Source organism: Silene latifolia, unplaced genomic scaffold (assembly GCF_048544455.1).
Source record: "Silene latifolia isolate original U9 population unplaced genomic scaffold, ASM4854445v1 scaffold_278, whole genome shotgun sequence".
Taxonomy (NCBI): Eukaryota; Viridiplantae; Streptophyta; class Magnoliopsida; order Caryophyllales; family Caryophyllaceae; genus Silene; species Silene latifolia.
In genome coordinates this window covers 44385-55674 of record NW_027413220.1, presented here as the reverse complement: position 1 = coordinate 55674, position 11290 = coordinate 44385, and the positions used below count along the sequence as shown (strand labels likewise).

Genomic DNA, 11290 nt, shown 5'->3' with positions numbered 1-11290 from the left:
TGAAACTCCATCTTTGACACCCTTTTAGGTTCGACTTCAATTCTTACCCCATGAAATTCATACAGCCCTTTTGATTAGTTAAGCTTGAATCCTCTTAGCATACTTGCTCCTATGATGTCTAAGTTACTTTTCACTTCGAGGAATTTCTATATATATTTCAAGCTACCAGTTTCGATTCATTCTTGAAAGTTTATGTCACTTCTGCAAACCTAACCTATTTTTGAAGACTTGAAAATGAAAATTTGATTTAGTTCCCTATTCCTTTCTTGAATATAAACTCGTTTATCGTAATTTTAATTTCTAGACCCGAATTTTCGTTAAGATTTGTTCAATTTCTGTTAATTTTGATCCATTTATGACTTATTTGTCAAGGTTTAATGTTACATTTTAGGGATTTGACCCCAATTGGGTTTAAAAGTGAAACCTTCATTTCTATTTTGGCTTTTTGCAAAAGAAAATTTGAGTAGACTACCTTTCTCTTACTTTGATTTTAACGTTGATCGGATGTTAGAACTAGTTATTGGAGACATTTGATAACTTGTTCTACGCTTATCGGCGAATAGTTTTTGTTTAAAATTTGTCTCTGATTTGGAAAAATAGTGATCTTGTGTGCACGACAAGAGCAATTCCATTCCATGAATGAGACTTACATTCTTGAAAACTCTTCATTAATGTTTTGAAGGTATTTTGGTTTTTGAATTTTACAAATGATTTGCCTTTTACCTTATCTTTGATATGAAATGTGGATGTTCTGCTGATCAACAAGAGTATCACCGTTTCATTGAAAAGATACCTATATTTTCTTATGATGATATTATTAAGATGTTGTTTACTATAATTTCTCCTTCTAAGTTTCGAGGACGAAACTTTTTAAAAGGAGGGGTGATTGTAACACCCCGTAATTTCAGACCGTTATTATATTGCGAAAGTAATTTATTAATCAAGTTGAATTTAAAATTTATGTATTTGAAGTAATAATAATTCAATGAAATATAATTCTATTATATTTTGAAGTAAATTATTTAATTTGATAGTTTCAAAATGTTTAAAAATAGTTTAAACCATGTAAAAACCTTTTATATCGAGATAAGGGTATATCGGGAAAAATGGCGATTCTTTTGAAAATTGGGCAAACGATTTTGGAAATGGGTCATATGAGTACTCAATCTTCTTGTAATCTCGTGTTTAAGAATTTTGGCATTGTCGGAATTTGCATTTGACGAAACGGTTAATTATCGTCGAAAACGAGCTAAAACCGACTAATGAAATTCCGCCACATACCCCGCTCCTTCCCTCCTTTCCACGGCACACCTCCTCTTCCTCCTTCCCATTTCTTCCTAGGACTTCTTTTGTTTTTGTTTTGTTCATCTTGACCGAAATCCACAAAGAAAAATAATCAAATAATCTTACAATCGTAATTTCATCATAATTTCTTCGTTTCTAGTCCGATTTTCGCAAAATTTATATTTTCGGAATCCTCTCTTCAAGATCTACACCCTAGTATGTTTTAATTTCAGTTTTCATGATGTCGATTTAAGATGATTTTGGGCATAATTTCGGTTTTAGTGATTATTGTTGTGTTTTTGTTGTTTTTAATAGGTGAAGATTATGAGGATGATATAGGGGACTCCTATATAGTAGAGGATGATGGGTAGCTACTGTTTTTAGGGTTTTCTCAAGGGTTATTTGCCTTTTTCTAGCTTAAGGTAACATATTTCGAGTTACTCGACGATTAAATGTCACATTCTTTGCTTTTTGTATGATTTTTGTGAAGGTTATTTGAGTAGTTTATTTCACATGAAAATATAGGTTAAATTCATGTCTTTTGTATGTTAAGTTCACTTATTAGTATGGAAATGAAATGGGAATGATTAATTGATGCTTCAGACGATGTTAAACTGAACAAAAATGGAAAAATGGAGGGTTTGGGGTGGCGGCCAGCAGGCCCGCCCAGCCGGCAGGCCCGGCAGCGAGGCCACGGTATTTGGGTTGGCCGGTTGGCCCGTTGCTTGTTTCGCGGTTTTTCATGCATTATTTGTCGTTTCGGGTTTATTAATGTTATATTTAGTATAAGTAACAAATGGGTAATCTTTTGAAATGAATCATATTAGTAGTAAATATAATGTTGATGGTAAAATTATGTTTATATTGGTAGTTGCACATGTTAGGATAGGTTATGATATGAAATTGTAAAGAATAGGCTTAAAATGAATTTTATAGCGATAATTGCAATGTTTTGGTGATTAAGCCGAAAATCGAGCCTTGGTCCCTTTGATGAATCGATGTCGATCAAGCTGTGGGATTGGTCACCATGATTTAACCCGTACCTGTCGCAGGACTGGGGTTGCGGGTAAAAATTCGGTTGGATGAATTATTGTGAAAAATGGGTAATTGGCCTTATTCTTGTTTTAGGCCATTAATTATGTTTTTATTTCACATATATTGTTGGTTGATTTGAATGGGTTCTTATATTGTAGAAGCGGCCTTAGATTCCCCGAAACCTTTAATATTGCTAATATTGCTTGAAATGGAATTGGTATTGAATACTTCTTGCGGGTTGTTGTGTTTGTCATTGATAGGCCTTTATAGTCTTTGACGAGTATATGTTCACTGCTTAATAGCCTTTGTGTTCCTGACTTGGTGGGATTATATCCAAGTTGGGGCATGACCTCGTTACTTATTTTGATAGTAAGTGGTCAGCTTAAGTACTAGCCAACCCTTTGGTGGACTCCTTAGGGTACTCACTTTGTTTTAGAAAAGTTGTGAGTCTTGGGTGCGGTGGTGTGTATCCGCATGTCTAGGTCTGCGCAGATTTTAGGCTAGGGTTGTGTTGTGTCCTGGCCATGTTTTGATAGAACCTCTGAGCCAGGATACCGGTTCGATTACCTTCCCTACCTCGTGGTATAGACTCGAGTTACAGAGTGACTATTGACCGTACTAAGAACTTATGCCTGTCTTTGATATATTGTCCTTTCTTGTATGGTGATTTTATGAGTTGTAATAGGTGAGATGCAAGCCGGTTACAATTGATAAAGTTTGGATTACTGCTTGTTATATGTTTCACATGATAGTTTAATTTGGTCAGTTTAGTGTTCATATGTTAGAATACTTGATATCTAGATTATTTGTGATGTTGTTTACATGTTACATTACATGTTACATTAAATATGACATTCCGTGGGGGGAGGACTCGAAGTTACTCCCCACTGAATTGTGGCTTTCGTGTTTGTATAAAATGCGATTGACAGGTTGATGATGATTAGATGGGGTCACAGACGAGCTAGTGAGCAAAAGAACCTTGGACTTAGTTTGGTTATTTTGTAGTAAACCTTTAAACATTTGGTTGTGTTTATATTTTGAAGGGACATATGTCTCCCTCTCTTACTTTGGTTTGTATCACGTTATTCTCGTGACTTTAGTTATGTTATGTAAATTAGTGTGTTAGTATTTGCAGGTTTTGGCACTCTTCAATTGGAAGTGTTTGTGATTGGTTTAGAAAAGTTTTTGAAATTACAGGTTTTATCTAGTTGAACCAGTTACAAACATATCCTGTCAGTTTTTCTGTAGAATTTACGTGTTTATTTATCGCTAAAAATGAGGGTGTCACACCTAGGCTGCTGTTTTTATGTCCTTTTAGCTGCTCATTTTGTGGCACTTAGATGTAACTTGTAATCAAGGGTCAAGATTGTAAGCCTTGGTCTATATAAACCAAGTTAGACATGAGAAAATCAGATTGGAGTTAATGAAAATTATGAGTTTTATGAGGTTTCTCAAAACCCTTGATTAGTTCTTTGCTTAGTGCTAGAACAACTCCATTACTCAGTGTTTGGGGTCGTGTATCTTGGTTTGCTTTGTGATCTGACCAAGTGCATAAGGGGATTAGTTCTTGCTTTGTGATCTTGAACAACATCCCGAGTCTTGAGATTGCTTTGTGATCTTCTCAAGTCATATCCCGAGTCTTGTTATTGTTTTGTGTCAAAACAGTCCCAAAGTTTCTGTTTTGTTGCCTTAAGTTATTGTGGGAATTGTTATTTGAATGGTTAGTTCATAAGCATTTAAGTTACAATCTTATTTCCATTGCTTTCTTTCAAAGTTATCAAGCTATTTAGGATCTTATAATCGTCCAAAACAGCAATTTGTGCCGTGCCTTGCTTTGGTTGAATCGTTTATTAGCTTCTAAATGTGTCCTTATATAGCTTGTTGGTCCTTAAAACAATCCATCTAAGTGTCCAAATCGAGTCCTTTGTTGAGTCTAATTCTGTCCAAGTTAGTTCTTGTTTTCGAGTCTTATATGTCCAAAAATCAAGTCCTAAGAGTTTTACTCCACACAAGGACTAATGAACAAGGAGAAATGGTTCACACAATGAGTCACATGGACTAATGAACAATTACAATTGTTTAACATAACGAGTCACAAGGACTAATGAACAAGGACAAATAGTTCACACAACGAGTCACATTTACTAATAAACAAGGAAAAATGGTTCACACAACGAGTCACATGGACTAATGAACAAGTACAGTTGTTTAATACAAGGAGTCACAAGGACTAATGAACAAGGACAAATGGTTCACACAACGAGTCACATGGACTAATGAAAAAGTACAATTGTTTAACACAACCACTCACAAGGACTAATAAACAAGGATAAATGGTATACACAACGAGTCACAAGGACTAATGAACAAGGACAAATGGTTCACACAACGAGTCACATGGACAAATGAACAAGTACAATAGTTTAACACAACGAGTCACAAGTACTAATGAAAAAGGACAAATGGTTCACACAACAAGTCACATGGACTAATGAACAATTACAATTGCTTAACCTAACGAGTCACGAAGACTTGCTTTGAACGTCCTAATGAACGAGAACAAATGGTTCACACAACGAGTCACATGGACTAATGAACAAGGAGAAATGGTTCACACAACGAGTCACATGGACTAATGAACAATTACAATTGTTTAACATAACGAGTCACAAGGACTAATGAACAAGGACAAATAGTTCACACAACGAGTCACATTTACTAATAAACAAGGAAAAATGGTTCACACAACGAGTCACATGGACTAATGAACAAGTACAGTTGTTTAATACAAGGAGTCACAAGGACTAATGAACAAGGACAAATGGTTCACACAACGAGTCACATGGACTAATGAACAATTACAATTGTTTAACACAACCACTCACAAGGACTAATGAACAAGGATAAATGGTTTACACAACGAGTCATAAGGACTAATGAACAAGGACAAATGGTTCACACAACGAGTCACATGGACTAATGAACAAGTACAATAGTTTAACACAACCACTCACAAGGACTGATAAACAAGGATAAATAGTTTACACAACGAGTCACAAGGACTAATGAACAAGGACAAATGGTTCACACAACGAGTCACATGGACTAATGAACAAGTACAATTGTTTAACACAACGAGTCACAAGTACTAATGAACAAGGACAAATAGTTCACACAACGATTCACATTTACTAATAAACAAGGAAAAATGGTTCACACAACGAGTCACATGGACTAATGAACAAGTACAATTGTTTAATACAAGGAGTCACAAGGACTAATGAACAAGGAGAAATGGTTCACACAACGAGTCACATGGACTAATGAACAATTACAATTGTTTAACATAACGAGTCACAAGGACTAATGAACAAGGACAAATAGTTTATACAACGAGTCACATTTACTAATAAACAAGGAAAAATGGTTCACACAACGAGTCACATGGACTAATGAACAAGTACAGTTGTTTAATACAAGGAGTCACAAAGACTAATGAACAAGGACAAATGGTTCACACAACGAGTCACATGGACTAATGAACAATTACAATTGTTTAACACAACCACTCACAAGGACTAATGAACAAGGATAAATGGTTTACAAAACGAGTCATAAGGACTAATGAACAAGGACAAATGGTTCACACAACGAGTCACATGGACTAATGAACAAGGACAATTGTTTAACACAACGAGTCACAAGGACTAATGAACAAGGACAAATAGTTCACACAACGAGTCATATTTACTAATAAACAAGGAAAAATGGTTCACACAACGAGTCACATGGACTAATGAACAAGTACAATTGTTTAATACAAGAAGTCACAAGGACTAATGAACAAGGACAAATGGTTCACACAACGAGTCACATGGACTAATGAACAATTACAATTGTTTAACATAACGAGTCACGAATACTAATGAACAAGGACAAATAGTTCACACAACGAGTCACATTTACTAATAAACAAGGACAAATGGTTCACACAACGCGTCACAAGGGCTAATGAACAAGGACAAATGGTTCACACAACGAGTCACAATGACTAATGAACAAGTACAATTGTTTAACACAACGAGTCACAAGGACTAATGAACAAGGACAAATGGTTCACACAACGAGTCAAATGGACTAATGAACAAGTAAAATTGTTTAACACAACGACTCACAAGGACTAATGAACAAGGATAAATGGTTTACACAACAAGTCATAAGGACTAATGAACAAGGACAAATGGTTCACACAACGAGTCACATGGACTAATGAACAAGGACAATTGTTTAACACAACGAGTCACAAGGACTAATGAACAAGGACAAATAGTTCACACAACGAGTCACATTTACTAATAAACAAGGGAAAATGGTTTACACAACGAGTCACATGGACTAATGAACAAATACAATTGTTTAATACAAGAAGTCCCAAGGACGAATGAACAAGGACAAATGGTTCACACAATGAGTCACATGGAATAATGAACAATTACAATTGTTTAACATAACGAGTCACAAGGACTAATGAACAAGGACAAATAGTTCACACAACGAGCCACATTTACTAATAAACAAGGAAAAATGGTTCACACAACGAGTCACATGGACTAATGAACAATTACAATTGTTTAACACAACGAGTCACAAGGACTAATGAACAAGGCCAAATAGTTCACACAACGAGTCACAAGGACTAATGAACGAGGACAAATGGTTCACCCAATGAGTCAAATGGACTAATGAGAAAGTACAATTGTTTAACACAACAAGTCACAAGGACTAATGAACAAGGACAAATGGTTCACACAACGAGTCACATGGACTAATGAACAATTACAATTGCTTAACCTAACGAGTCACGAAGACTTGCTTTGAGCGTCCTAATGAACGAGAACAAATGGTTCACACAACGAGTCACATGGACTAATGAAAAAGTACAATTATTTTAACACAACGAGTCACAACGACTAATGAACAAGGTCAAATGGGTCACACAACGAGTCACATGGACTAATGAACAATTATAATTGTTTAACATAGCGAGTCACAAAGACTAATGAACAATGACAAATAGTTCACACAACGAGTCACATTTACTAATAAACAAGGACAAATGGTTCACACAATGAGTCACAAGCGCTAATGAACAAGGACAAATGGTTCACACAACGAGTCACATGGACTAATGAACAATTACAATTGTTTAATACAACCACTCACAAGGACTGATAAACAAGGATAAATAGTTTACACAACGAGTCACAAGGACTAATGAACAAGGACAAATGGTTCACACAACGAGTCACATGGACTAATGAACAAGTACAATTGTTTAACACAACGAGTCACAAGTACTAATGAACAAGGACAAATAGTTCACACAACGATTCACATTTACTAATAAACAAGGAAAAATGGTTCACACAACGAGTCACATGGACTAATGAACAAGTACAATTGTTTAATACAAGGAGTCACAAGGACTAATGAACAAGGAGAAATGGTTCACACAACGAGTCACATGGACTAATGAACAATTACAATTGTTTAACATAACGAGTCACAAGGACTAATGAACAAGGACAAATAGTTCACACAACGAGTCACATTTACTAATAAACAAGGAAAAATGGTTCACACAACGAGTCACATGGACTAATGAACAAGTACAGTTGTTTAATACAAGGAGTCACAAGGACTAATGAACAAGGACAAATGGTTCACACAACGAGTCACATGGACTAATGAACAATTACAAATTTTTAACACAACCTCTCACAAGGACTAATGAACAAGGATAAATGGTTTACACACCGAGTCATAAGGACTAATGAACAAGGACAAATGGTTCACACAACGAGTCACATGGACTAATGAACAAGTACAATTGGTTAACACAACCACTCACAAGGACTGATAAACAAGGATAAATAGTTTACACAACGAGTCACAAGGACTAATGAACAAGGACAAATGGTTCACACAACGAGTCACATGGACTAATGAACAAGTACAATTGTTTAACACAACGAGTCACAAGTACTAATGAACAAGGACAAATAGTTCACACAACGATTCACATTTACTAATAAACAAGGAAAAATGGTTCACACAACGAGTCACATGGACTAATGAACAAGTACAATTGTTTAATACAAGGAGTCAAAAGGACTAATGAACAAGGAGAAATGGTTCACACAACGAGTCACATGGACTAATGAACAATTACAATTGTTTAACATAACGAGTCAGAAGGACTAATGAACAAGGACAAATAGTTCACACAACGAGTCACATTTACTAATAAACAAGGAAAAATGGTTCACACAACGAGTCACATGGACTAATGAACAAGTACAGTTGTTTAATACAAGGAGTCACAAGGACTAATAAACAAGGACAAATGGTTCACACAACGAGTCACATGGACTAATGAACAATTACAATTGTTTAACACAACCACTCACAAGGACTAATGAACAAGGATAAATGGTTTACAAAACGAGTCATAAGGACAAATGAACAAGGACAAATGGTTCACACAACGAGTCACATGGACTAATGAACAAGGACAATTGTTTAACACAACGAGTCACAAGGACTAATGAACAAGGACAAATAGTTCACACAATGAGTCATATTTACTAATAAACAAGGAAAAACGGTTCACACAACGAGTCACATGGACTAATGAACAAGTACAATTGTTTAATACAAGAAGTCACAAGGACTAATGAACAAGGATAAATGGTTCACACAACGAGTCACATGGACTAATGAACAATTACAATTGTTTAACATAACGAGTCACGAATACTAATGAACAAGGACAAATAGTTCACACAACGAGTCACATTTACTAATAAACAAGGACAAATGGTTCACACAACGCGTCACAAGGGCTAATGAACAAGGACAAATGGTTCACACAACGAGTCACATGGACTAATGAACAAGTACAATTGTTTAACACAACGAGTCACAAGGACTAATGAACAAGGACAAATGGTTCACACAACGAGTCAAATGGACTAATGAACAAGTAAAATTGTTTAACACAACGACTCACAAGGACTAATGAACAAGGATAAATGGTTTACACAATGAGTCATAAGGACTAATGAACAAGGACAAATGGTTCACACAACGAGTCACATGGACTAATGAACAAGGACAATTGTTTAACACAACGAGTCACAAGGACTAATGAACAAGGACAAATAGTTCACACAACGAGTCACATTTACTAATAAACAAGGAAAAATGGTACACACAACGAGTCACATGGACTAATGAAAAAGTACAATTGTTTAATACAGGAAGTCACAAGGACTAATGAACAAGGACAAATGGTTCACATAACGAGTCACATGGAATAATGAACAATTACAATTGTTTAACATAACGAGTCACAAGGACTAATGAACAAGGACAAATAGTTCACACAACGAGTCACATTTACTAATAAACAAGGAAAAATGGTTCACACAACGAGTCACATGGACTAATGAACAATTACAATTGTTTAACACAACGAGTCACAAGGACTAATGAACAAGGCCAAATAGTTCACACAACGAGTCACAAGGACTAATGAACGAGGACAAATGGTTCACCCAATGAGTCAAATGGACTAATGAGAAAGTACAATTGTTTAACACAACATGTCACAAGGACTAATGAACAAGGATAAATGGTTCACACAACGAGTCACATGGACTAATGAACAAGTACAATTGTTTAACACAACGAGTCACAAGTACTAATGAAAAGGACAAATGGTTCACACAACGAGTCACATGGACTAATGAACAATTACAATTGCTTAACCTAACGAGTCACGAAGACTTGCTTTGAGCGTCCTAATGAACGAGAACAAATGGTTCACACAACGAGTCACATGGACTAATGAACAAGTACAATTATTTTAACACAACGAGTCACAACGACTAATGAACAAGGACAAATGGTTCACACAACGAGTCACATGGACTAATGAACAATTACAATTGTTTAACATAACGAGTCACAAAGACTAATGAACAATGACAAATAGTTCACACAACGAGTCACATTTACTAATAAACAAGGACAAATGGTTCACACAACGAGTCACATGGACTAATGAACAAGTACAATTGTTTAATACAAGGAGTCACAAGGACTAATGAACAAGGAGAAATGGTTTACACACCGAGTCATAAGGACTAATGAACAAGGACAAATGGTTCACACAACGAGTCACATGGACTAATGAACAAGTACAATTGTTTAACACAACCACTCACAAGGACTGATAAACAAGGATAAATAGTTTACACAACGAGTCACAAGGACTAATGAACAAGGACAAATGGTTCACACAACGAGTCACATGGACTAATGAACAAGTACAATTGTTTAACACAACGAGTCACAAGTACTAATGAACAAGGACAAATAGTTCACACAACGATTCACATTTACTAATAAACAAGGAAAAATGGTTCACACAACGAGTCACATGGACTAATGAACAAGTACAATTGTTTAATACAAGGAGTCACAAGGACTAATGAACAAGGAGAAATGGTTCACACAACGAGTCACATGGACTAATGAACAATTACAATTGTTTAACATAACGAGTCAGAAGGACTAATGAACAAGGACAAATAGTTCACACAACGAGTCACATTTACTAATAAACAAGGAAAAATGGTTCACACAACGAGTCACATGGACTAATGAACAAGTACAGTTGTTTAATACAAGGAGTCACAAGGACTAATAAACAAGGACAAATGGTTCACACAACGAGTCACATGGACTAATGAACAATTACAATTGTTTAACACAACCACTCACAAGGACTAATGAACAAGGATAAATGGTTTACAAAACGAGTCATAAGGACAAATGAACAAGGACAAATGGTTCACACAACGAGTCACATGGACTAATGAACAAGGACAATTGTTTAACACAA

At 35.7% G+C, this 11290-nt stretch overlaps 1 long non-coding RNA gene across 1 annotated transcript; it reads left to right on the top strand.

Annotated features, from left to right (window-relative positions):
- The first annotated feature begins 1601 nt into the window (after positions 1-1601).
- On the top strand, positions 1602-3447 carry LOC141639113 (uncharacterized). The gene is made up of 2 exons (XR_012542368.1): positions 1602-1706; positions 3249-3447. It is a non-coding gene; the product is annotated as an uncharacterized LOC141639113 (long non-coding RNA).
- Positions 3448-11290: the final 7843 nt, after the last annotated feature.